Below are 11,770 nucleotides of genomic sequence, written 5' to 3'. Positions count from 1 at the left end.
TTTCCACACACGTCATGTCGACTAAAAATAATTATTGAGCACGTTTGGCGAGACTGCAGGAGAAAACACTGCTTAACGTTGCCACATTGTGGCTTAAATTCTGGTTCAATCAAAACAATTAATTGTGATTAATCTATTATTCAAATGACTGTTAGCTAATTTAGTAAACAATTAATTGTTAACTGGAGTATGACAACTCTGAAAAATGTGCGGTTTGGTGAACCTTCCCCCCCCCCAACATTTTCATAGCAGTAATTAAGCCAAAACTGTACAAAAAGTATAGAATTTTGGATTTAAGATAAAAATAAAAACTTTGTCTGTAAATATGATTTAGCCAAAGCTCCTCAAGTGATATAGCTTTAGCTTCATCTGGTTCATATTTACTTAAAAAATACTACGGTATTGAAATTCAGGCAGAAAAATGTTTATTTCCTTATTTTAAAAAGTAATTGGATTATTTGCTTATCTGCATCTTTTGCTGTTTTTTTTATTATTGTATAAAAAAGGGTTAAGTGGTTAAATGAAAAACGTGCCTGTAAAATATGCCATTTCTTATCTTTTAATCAATTGTCAGACTAACAGATAAATTACTAAAATAATTGTTAGACGAACGCCCTAATTAAAAGTACCCACAAAGCTGTAATTCTAAATTTGTGTTTTTATTAGATTTATAAAAGCCCAACATTTGATATTGATATTTTGTGCAAATATGGAGCTTCATATTTTATACACTGGTTAAACTAATAAATGTAGTTTAGCCAGTGTTTAGATGTATGTTTTTAAAAAACTAAATTAAACAAAAAAAGTTTCTAAATCTTTGGTTCTCTGATAAATGCAGTTACACCAATACAGCCACAAGACGGCAGCATATACACAACAAACTAGCGCAAACAGGTGCTGATTTGGACGTTAGGAAGTGGAATCCCTTCATTAGGAGGCCGGACTCAATAACTCACTAAGGTACACACATTCACAGGACCGCTCAGACTTCTGACAGCCTGCGATTAGCTCATGCTTTAAACAATATAACAGGGTAAGGAGAGAGGAAGCGGATTAGGATATGAAAACAAGTCTGAGAGAGCGGCAGTATGTCCTGCGGTCAAAGGAAAGTCAGATTCAGATCTACGTAACACTGTTTAGTCATCATGCAACTCGGGAACACGGCAGCAAGAAGTTTTGTTTCAATTTTCAAGAAAATATGCTAATAAATTCCACTGACAAAAATATCCCTCATGCGTTATCTAGGAATGTAAAAGACTGCAGCCTATAAGACGTTTACAAGGAATTTATACAGCTTGACATGCATGTAAATGCTTGTACGAGCGCACAGGCATGCTTTTCGTCAATGACAGCACATAAAATGCAACTTTACATGTATGACCACAGAACTGCTGCTGTCTTTTAAAGCGCCGGTGACCCCTGATTAGCGTCCTTTGTCTTGGAGTTAGAGGCCGCGGCTCGGCTTCCAGCCCACGTGGCCTTAGGGGGTAGGAAGGGAAGCATAATGACAGGGCTGTGCCAGCTAAAGGAAGCCTGCCAGAGCTGTCTGGCCCAGATTTGACACTCACACCTGGTTTCACCTAGAGAAAATATGCAGAGCTTCCAAAAGGAGAGACTTTCTCTCACACCTTACCTCCACCGTCGCTGGCTTTACCTTAGCACTTAAAGAATAACTTAAAGTCCTTCTCTTTTTATTCCCTTTTATATGTCTCTCTGTATATTGTCCAAATCTCAATCAAAGTCACCCATTTTTATCTCACTGTTTGCTAATCTTGTAAATATACCAACAACTTTCCAGCAACTTCCATCTATATGTATGCATACCCAAAAGATTGAGGTCATCTTTTAAAAATGCTCTTAGCTTTCCAAGGATCTTTCTTTCTGGTCCTGGGTAACCTTTAGAGCTCCATCTTTGTCTGATGTTGGACAAACAGTAAGAGCTGGTCAGGCTGTTGAAGAGTGAAGACTTGCTTTCCTGCTAGGCCCTGATTATGTCCAGTAGAACAAAACTACTGAAAGGGGACAAAGAAATCCAGACAAACCCAAACTCAACTCCCTACATTCAAAGATTTTGATTCCTTATGACATTCTGGACATCTGGTGATAATGTATGTGACTTGCTGAATTGTCTTGTCTGTGTGTTCCAGACGTAATTAAACAAGTCAATGCTGAAGTCAGTTTCAGATTCACAAGTCCAATCACACGCAAGTTTGGCCTGTGTACCAATCCAGACTAACTCAACTCCACAACACTTTCCGATCTGGACTGAACTGAACTGAACTGTCCAACATAAATTTGATGCAGGATAGCAAATAGATCTGTGTCAATACTCTAAGTTTTCAAGTCTGTCCAAGACCATGCCGCAGCATTTCAATCAGATTTATGCCTGGACTTTGACTAGACCATTCTGCAACCATTAGGAGGTGGTCTTGCTGATGTGCTCTAGATCAAAGTCTAAATTATCTTAAATTGAGAGATATAGATATAGATACAAGATAAAGAACATTATAGGTATTGACCAGTTGTTTAACTATTTTGAACTGTCATCTTCATTGACATCTTTGGTATGCCTGTCATACACAGAAGCATCTGACAAACTACATTTTGCTATGCTTTAACCAAAAGACCACTCCCAAGTTGTAATTTCTATACATGGTTTGAATACAATGTTTTTTTATTGAACTCATATGTTAGCCAGTTCTATCAGTGATCAGTCTGTCCCGTCCCTGACTTCCGACATCATCCATCTCACACCCTCACCGGTTGGCATCCCCGTCTGTTTTCATGCCAGCCCGTCGGGTCTCTTCCCGCCTCTTCCAGACCTTCCACCCACATCACCTTCCACCAGACTGGTCAGTTTATAGTCCCAAATCCCTTTCAGCACAAAGGTCACAATGGGGCCCATTCTGGCCGGCTAAGCTCCCTGGACTTACAGCTCCCGTCTAGCCTAGCTCACTTCCTGATAGCCGAGAGTGCTTGGACAGACAGATTCTGGTCACCATGCGTGTGAAAACCGGTAGGTATGTGTGTGCGTGTGCATGTGTGTGTGTTGTCCATGAATGCACATTCACACAGAGATGAACACATACCCCGAGGGTTTTTAATCGAGTCGTATTGTTCTGTGGGCTGGTGGGTGCCAAGAGTAAGATTTTGGTTGTCACACCGAATGCTCCCTTATGGACAATGACGAGCAAAAACACAGAGGGAGGGGTTCGCAAAAGTCTCGGGTCTTTGGGTGCATGTTTAATCACCAAAAGCAGAGTAAGAATTGAGCCAAATACAACCCACACGTGAAACAACAGAACCTCAAACTTCCTTTGTGTGAAAAAAATATATATTTCAAAAAAAAGAAACAGGTACAGCTATATCTGGAAAAACAACTTCACACTTCTCACTTCGTTTGTCTCCAGACACGTTAAACAGAGGAAGAGGTAAATCATTGGTGGATGGGAATGTTTGGGTTGACTGGGTTTGTTGTTCTCTTCTGATCACACAGTGAACCCAAACACGTCTTGTGTATTCATATGATGAAACAGGAAAGAAAGGAGAACGCATGAATGGAATATTTCCTATTTACCCCTGCGGGGGGTAAAACTGAGTGAAGGTGACCACTTTGCGGTTCAGCGTTTGTGTTTCTCTGACTTGCGGGGGGTTAAGAGTTTCTCTGTATGATTGACCCATCTGTCGCTTTCACACTTGACCCAAAACCTCGAGAGTTTGAGAAAACATGGGAGTCGGGTAAACAACTCTGGACATCTAAACAATCCTGTTTGCATATTTTAGGTGGCTGCATGCTCACTGCGCAAAGTACAAACTCCTCAGGTTCATAGATTTGAACTAACTCAACTAAATATTTGTTCACAACCTGAAATAATATTAATGTCAATGCAAACATATGGGAGGAAATGGGAGCAACACGCTTAAGGAGAGATATGATTTTCCTTCTGTTTAAGAGGGGGAAAAATGTAATTTAAATATCTCTGTCACAACAATACCGACTACAACTCTATGCGGATGATGATGCGTTTAAGTTTTAACTTACCCAATTGCTATAACTTGGATGCAGAAGATACAGCAAAAAGGTGAGGTCAGTAAATTGGTTGACTTATTGTGACTTGTTCTTTTTCTATCCACCTTATTCCTTGTGTTGTTGTGGGACTAAATGTGGTTGCAACCTTCAGTATTTGCGATAAAGCTGTCTTGTTCACGTGTAATGAGATGTATTTTTTTTTTAAGTAAGTGGTTTGCAGTTTAGCTAAATTCCTTGGTTTCTTGTCCGAACAAGACCACCTGAAGCGCTGTTCACGGCTGCACCTTTAATCACTCTGATATTGTGGCTTCAGCGTGTGTCGACAACTTAACTGTCAAACTAAAATATGTAAAACAGGGGATTGTGACTCTGTTGTCAACAGGCGAGGAATCAATACAAATATGGCATCTAAATTGGAGGCATATTTTCGTCTGTCACATGGTTTAACAAAAAAAGACCATGGGGAAAAATAACCCCTGACCCAACACTGCGCCTGGGTTTAAACCAGCAACGAGCTTTACAGCACAAGCTTCAAAATGGATTAACAACCCTGCAGATCAGGTACAATTTTAAGTTGAAGAAATTCTTCACAAAGATCAGAAAGCTGAAACCTAAAATAGTGAATGACCTCTCAGTGATTTAAAAGCATAAAAAAAACCTGAGAAAGAACTGTTAATGTTATACATTAACATTTGGTCAGTGTGAGCCATGGGGCTGATTACTAGAAGTCTGTGTGGTGTTCATTTTATTATTATTTTATTTCAATTTGATTTTTTATTTCTTGTTCAAGTTCAGACTGAACCAAAAATACAAAGTTCCAAAAAAATGAAGGCTTTGTTTGCCTACCAAGACAATCAACTTCACAACCATTAAGCAAAGACAGTGGCCACCTGTCATTGTGACAACAAGAGAAAAATCAGTTTATCTATTTGTCCGTCCTATAAATGTGTTTCCTTTAAATTTATACGATTTAGACATTTTAAAGTTTGAAATTGCTTACACAAACGTAAGAAGGTTGAGGTGTGGTTGTAATATTTGACTGGGTTGGGATCTCATTGTATGTTGCATTATTCTAACCAAACTTATGTTAGATCTGTTGTTCTCAATAAAGTGCTATATTTGAATAAACCAAGGAGATCAACCAACTTTAAGCTCCATTTTTCTTTTCCCCTCCACAAACTGTGTGTTTCTCCTCCTTTCATGCTCCAGCAGAAAGCTTCCCACCGCTCCTCAGCCCCTCTGGTTGTGATGATGGCTGCCATTAAAACCAACAACCTGTTGTCTGCTTTCATCCAGATGCTTTCCCTGACAGTAAAAATCGCATTTAGCGCTCATCGACCGGCGCCAATCCCCCCGGCGATGATGTCATAAAGTCGCAGTGTTTTCTCAGCTGCCGGTCGGCAGCAGAGCAAGGAGGACTTTAAAGACGGAGGGAGGGGGAATCAAATCACGGAACTTCCTTGGATGTTATTTTTTAATTTAAATTCCAGATTGCCGCCCTTTACAAACATTTCTATAGCATTTTGTCCTAAACAAAAAAGAAAAGAAAACAGACGTTTCTCATTGAGGCATAAGAATTTAGAAATATGTATTTTCAAACACTGAAGCTTAAACTAACCTTATTAAAGACACTGTAGCAACTGTATGTCTACATTATCCACTTCCCTTAAAACCAGCCCGAGGTGACGACTGAGTACAAACAAGCAGATGTAATTGGCATGTGTGGCTCTTTAAAACCTTTTAAGACTTCCAGGACCCGTTTCCAGATGTGCCTCCAAAAGCAGCTCAGGTGACAATCTGGTTTAAAAATCAGTTGCTACTTATTTTATATATTTATTTCTTCAATATTACTTTTCATGTCAGTGTTAATGTCATGAGGCTGATGACTCCATGACACTTTCAATCTGACTCATTAGGATTTGACTAAGAACCAGCTTTGTTCTGTGTAATTTCTGTCCAGTAAAATTATGAATCTAGAAAAAAACAGACAATGGATTATAAAGATATAATCCATGTTTCTGTTTCATATTTGTATGGCATTAAAAGGACCTGGAACTTTTGTTTTTCCACTGAAAGCTCTGGTTTTCACAATAAATGCCATGTGGGTGAAATTTTATGGATTATGCTTTGATGTCCCATTCTCCTGAAGGCAGCACAGAGCTGCACCACCAGAAACTCATAGAAAGATCAGAGAGAAGTTATGATTAATATAATTGTAGTTCTATCCATGTTTTAATGTTGCACAGCACAGTCTTTTGCAAATAGTTCAAAGTTTAAACTGGCATGTTGAACATCTTTTATCTGGTCATTTTGTGCAAGATTTAGCAACTAGAAAATGCACAGAACAAGAATATTTTTTCCACTGATTGGCTGCTGTTAGGCCTTCCAATTTTAAGTTGAATGTCCATTTATTGCATTTTTCTTAGACGCCTGTGAAAATAATTTCTATTCTCATTCCTTTTTTGTTGTCTGGGAAATTATTTTTGACAATAACTGCAGAAACAAGCATAAAAATCAAAATCAAAATCAAAACATCAACAATAGTGATGGTAATATTAATAATAAAATAATATTTAGTGCAAAGTAGCCTATAAACGTCTTGATTCATACTTGATTCATACCAACTACCCGAAACTAAAAAAAAAAAAAAAAAGAGAAAAAAGTAAGAATAAATAAAATACAAGAGTCGAATTACAAAGGCAGATACGACTAAATGAGAAGAAGAGACTCCGCCAAGGCTGCCCTTTGTCACCGATTCTGTTCATTACTTTCATGGACAGAATTTCTAGGCACAGCCGAGGTGTTGAGGGGATCCGTTTTGCTTTTTGCGGTTGATGTGGTCCTGCTGGCTTCATCAGATCGTGATCTGCAGCTCTCGCTGGAGCGGTTTGCGGCAGAGTGTGAAGTGGCCGGGATGAGGCTCAGTGCCTCCAAATCCGAGGCCATGGTCTTGAGCCGGAAAAGGATAGAGTGCCTTCTCCGGGTCAGGGGGGTCGTCCTGCCTCAAATGGAGGAGTTTAAGTATCTGGGGATCTTGTTCACGAATGAGGGACGAAAGGAGCGGGAGATCGACAGACGGATTGGGGCAGCGTCTGCCGTGAAGCGGGCGTTGTACCGGTCCATCGTGGTGAAGAGAGAGCTGAGCCAAAAAGCGAAGCTCTCGATTTACCGGTCGATCTACGTTCCCACCCTCATCTATGGTCATGAACTTTGGGTCATGACCGAAAGAACGAGATCACGGATACAAGCAGCTGAAATGGGTTTCCTCCGCAAGGTGGCTGGGTTCTCCCTTAAAGATAGGGTGAGAAGCTCGGTCATCCGGGAGGGACTGAGAGTAGAGCCGCTGCTCCTCCACATTGAGAGGAGCCAGTTGAGGTGGCTCGGGCATCTGGTAAGGATGCCTCCTGGACGCCTACCTGGTGAGGTGTTCTGGGCACGTCCGGAGCTCCTGGTGGGTTTCCTCTGTGGATCCCTGTTGGAGGTTTTTGGCCTGTTCGTTCCAGAGGACCTGTGCAATCCTGTTCCAGTGGTTCCGTCTGTTCCAGTTCTTGAGGACCTGTGTGGTCCAGCTCACGTTCCAGTTTTCGTTCTGGCTCTGGAAAAAAGTGAATCGGAGACCATGTGGGTCCCTGAGCCTCACTGTTGGCCTGCAACAAGGGTTCTTCATGGCCATTGGCTTCGCCATCTTTGGCCGTAGAAGGTTCCTGCGGTATCTTCAGTCTTTGCTGCGGCCATCCCATCGCCCTCCAGTTGTGGTTTGGGCTCGGCTAAGGGATCTCTTGGCTGCCCATCATTTGTGTTTTGCTGGGCCCACCTTATCGTCCGCCTGAACCTTTGACTGAGAGACTACTTATTGGTTGTCCGCCTGACTTTCAGTGCTAACCACTGCATTTTCCAAGAAAAGAGGACTTGATTCTCAACCAACGCCTCTTTCTGTGGACGTTTGTATGTTCTCTTCGTGTTAGTGGGGGTTTTCTCCGGGTGCTCCGGTTCCCCCCAAGTTTCCCAAATCATGTAAATTGGGGTGATTGACAATTGCAAATTGTCCTCAAAAAAGGCATTATTAATTTCTAGAAAAGTTGAATTTGTGAACCATTCGGATTTGGGAAACATTAAAAAAAGTCACATCCGGTGAGAGTTGTACTCTCCAGAGATTTCCCTTTGTCACCAATTTCTAAGCTTCATCAAGGTATTGATGGGATCCGTTTTGGTGGCCTTAGGATCACATCTACAAAAATGATTGCTTTTTTCAGTAACACTTTGACGGGTTGTGAATAAGACTGTCATGACACTGTCATAAACATGTCATAACACCTGTCATGCACATGAAGAAGTCTTTATGAATGTTTATGACTGTTGTCATGAAGTGTCATTTGGTAAATAATGACACTTTTAATACAATGTTGACATTATTCAAATTGTCTTTGTTATGACAACTTGACATTAACCAAGAAATCATGATTTGACATAATTCTTTTAGAAAAGTATTAGTGATTAAACTTTAAAAGTTATGTAGCTTAAAGCTAAAGTTTAATCAGTAATACTTTTATAACAAATTCTTTATCTTTTTTAGTAAAGGATGTTCCATAGTAAAAAATTATTTTAACAGATTTTTAAAGAGTTACATTCTTCAATCAGCCAAGTATGAAACAGCCAGTTGAAGCCAATAGGATCCCATCTGAAAAAAGGGTAAAACTTTATTTGACGGGGTGTGCATAAGACTGTCATGACACTGTCATGAAATAACATCTGCCATGAACATGAAGGAGTCTTTATGAATGTTGTCATGAAGTGTCATTCAGTAAATAATGACACTTTAATGCAAAGTTGCTTTAAAAGTTGCCTTGAAAGTCCATTAAAAATGCCAACTTTGCAATAAAGTGTCATTTTCGAAATAATGCAACGTTGGGACTTTTCATGGACTTTCAAGGCAATTTTTAAAGCAACTTTGCATTAAAAGTGTCATTATTTACCGAATGACACTTCATGACAACTGTCATAAACATTCATAAAGACTTCTTTATGTTCATGACAGATGTTATGTCATGTTTATGACAGTGTCATGTCAGTCTTATGCACACCCCTTCAAATAAAGTGTTACCAAAAACTTTGTTTTTGAATGAAACTTTCATTTTCTAATTAGCTGCAAGCCATAATTACCAAAATAATCAAAAAATGTAATCTATATGCAAGTAAGTATTGTTTTTATTTTTTATTTTTTTTCTCTATTGTAAAGCAGGCCCAGACATTGCCCTGTTTTCAAGGAGATAAAACCGCTGTTTTGACACGCTGCGCGTGTTTATGGAGGAAACAGAGAGGTTTTGGGATCAGTTAAACAATACGGGAGATAAACGGGGGCCAAGTAAGATTTTCTTTTACGATAGAGAGGAAAGATGCCTTCTTGTATTCCGTTTATCTCTGGGTGGTTGACCCAACACCATCATAGACAAAACAGTCTTTTATGAATGCTAAGTGAAGCAGTCAATCAGCCAAACTTCAGGGATTTAGGTAGAAAATTTGATTTGTGCACTAAAATTCCTGCACTAAAACAAAAAAAAGGAGAATGGAGCTCCAACTTAAAAAACAACAACAACAAAAAAACGGTGTTAATTTTTGAAGTGTAAACTAATTAAGTTTGGAAAACGTTCTTTATTTAACATAAAAACTTAATAAACTTAAAATATTCCCTTGAATAAAAGTAATTTAAGGCAATATATTTAAGCTGGATCACCTGTTTTCTTTCTTTCAGTTTTTATCTCTTACGATTAAATTGCTCCTTTGCAACATGCATGAAGTATGCCAGATAAATTTAGGTTAATTTAAGTTAACCAATACTTATTTTTGAGTTCTCACACTCAATAGAAAATTTTGGGGTGGGGGGTTTTACCCCCAAAAAAGCGAAGTGAACAATTCAAGCTTCCGAGATCACTGTGGCCCACTTTTTAAAACTTTTGACTGACTTTGAAAGAGAAACTAAAGATAAAACACTTCGGCGGTTGAACCTTCTCACTTTGCTCCACGAGAGGAGAGGACGCGTGTTCTCGTTTTCCCGAGACGTCCGAGTGAGTGGGCGACCTCCAGCCAGCTGTGTTTAGGTACGTTGGGGTTTTGGTTTTCCCGGAGAGTTTGAGGATGCCCTGCTGCTGACGTGCATCATTTGGCGTGTATATGTGTACATCAGAGACATAAACAGCCCTGACATAAGAAATGCACTGCCTGATGCATTTCGTACCTAAAGCACTCTCTGTACTCCCACACTTTAACTATCCGCCGTACCACACACAGCGCATGCCTTCCGCTCGTTTTTAATGCCATTTCTACTGAAAAGCGGTGCGTGGCTACATGGTTAATTGCACCTCACCGACTGTTTTGTTCAGAAACGAGCCAGCGACGCCGGCCACCTCTGCTGAAGAGGTGGGAAAAAAATAATGTCTCGTAAATGTTTATTTGACGCGCCGTTAACGACCTGGAAATGTGGCAAACAGCCGCGCCTCGATGCTCACTTCAGTCCTGAGAAGCTATAAAATCGGTAATGATCAGTTCTGCACATTCCTCCACGCGTTAGTTAAACACACCTATACAGAAGCCGTGTGTGGAAAAGACAGAAGATGGGAGAAATGAAAGACTTTTCCTTACCCCCCATCCTCCATAATTTTCCACTCATGTTTGTGTAATGGAGTCGAAAGGACTGGGATTAAGATTAAATGCACAAGAATGTACATTCAAGGCAAAAATGGAGGAAGGGATTATGTATACATTTCTGCCATAAAGTATATCTTGTGGCAGAAAATATGTAAATAGGAGCATATCTTAAATATGCCCCAATATATTTAAATTTCACTCTGAAATGAATTTATTATTCATCACTCCTGATGTAGATTTTTTTTTTCTTGTATAGTTGTACATGCGATCACGTTTAATTTATGGATTTAAAGACAAAGCAACTAATGCAGATCATCTTGAAAGTGACATTTTCAGGACTCAACCATCTAGATTTAGGTTTGCTGACCTGTCTGGACATATTAGGCACAGCAATACTTTGTCTTTTCCCTCAACACCAGTGAGCACACAGTAAAGCTCCAGAAGATTCACACTCCCACCTGATTTGTTTCTGATAGGAAAAGAGATGTGCTACTATTTACATATTATCAAAAAATACCATGGCTGAAATTATATGTACCCATAATAAGCCTATCATCATCTTAATCTTCATATTCCTGCAAAGATGATCAGATTTGAGTCTGCACCACTCAAATCATTTCCAGTTCCAGATATAGAAGTTTGTAAAATGAAAAGATGGGTATTAACATTTTTAGACTATTTTACCATTACACATTAAAAAATGATTTGTTGAAACTTTCATAAGTTTCAACAAAATATATTTGAATATATTTTACCAGGTGCTTCAACTTTGATTTTTGGAAAGCAATTCATTCCCTATAACAGAGATTTTCCTGTTTTTCCTAAGATACGCTTGCTTTGTATTTACACAAAGATCACAGACAAAAGCAGCATTATATATGTTTAATCTAATGTTTAATAGATAAAGTCTGGCATAGTCAGACTAAAACCAGTCTCAGCTGAACAATGTGGGAGAAAACAGTAAAAATTAAACTCCTGTTAAAAAACGAGTTCCTGAAGGCGCCATGTGAGGGCGGTATAGTGCATAACAAAGAGGGAGAGGAGAGACGGACTCATGCTTTCAAGCCACACTTTTCTGTCTTGTGGTTCAACATTTCC

General features: G+C 39.4%; 1 protein-coding gene across 5 annotated transcripts in view; it reads right to left on the bottom strand.

The window, feature by feature from the left end:
* The window catches only part of col4a6 (collagen, type IV, alpha 6), a 135,478-nt gene that overhangs the window by 39,340 nt on the left and 84,368 nt on the right, over nucleotides 1-11,770 (bottom strand). The window lies entirely within an intron of this gene.

Source organism: Poecilia reticulata, chromosome 18, assembly GCF_904066995.2.
Source record: "Poecilia reticulata chromosome 18, P_reticulata-male-v2, whole genome shotgun sequence".
Classification (NCBI taxonomy): domain Eukaryota; kingdom Metazoa; phylum Chordata; class Actinopteri; order Cyprinodontiformes; family Poeciliidae; genus Poecilia; species Poecilia reticulata.
The sequence above is the reverse complement of the archived record's forward strand: the minus strand, read 5'-3'. Positions and strand labels throughout refer to the sequence as shown.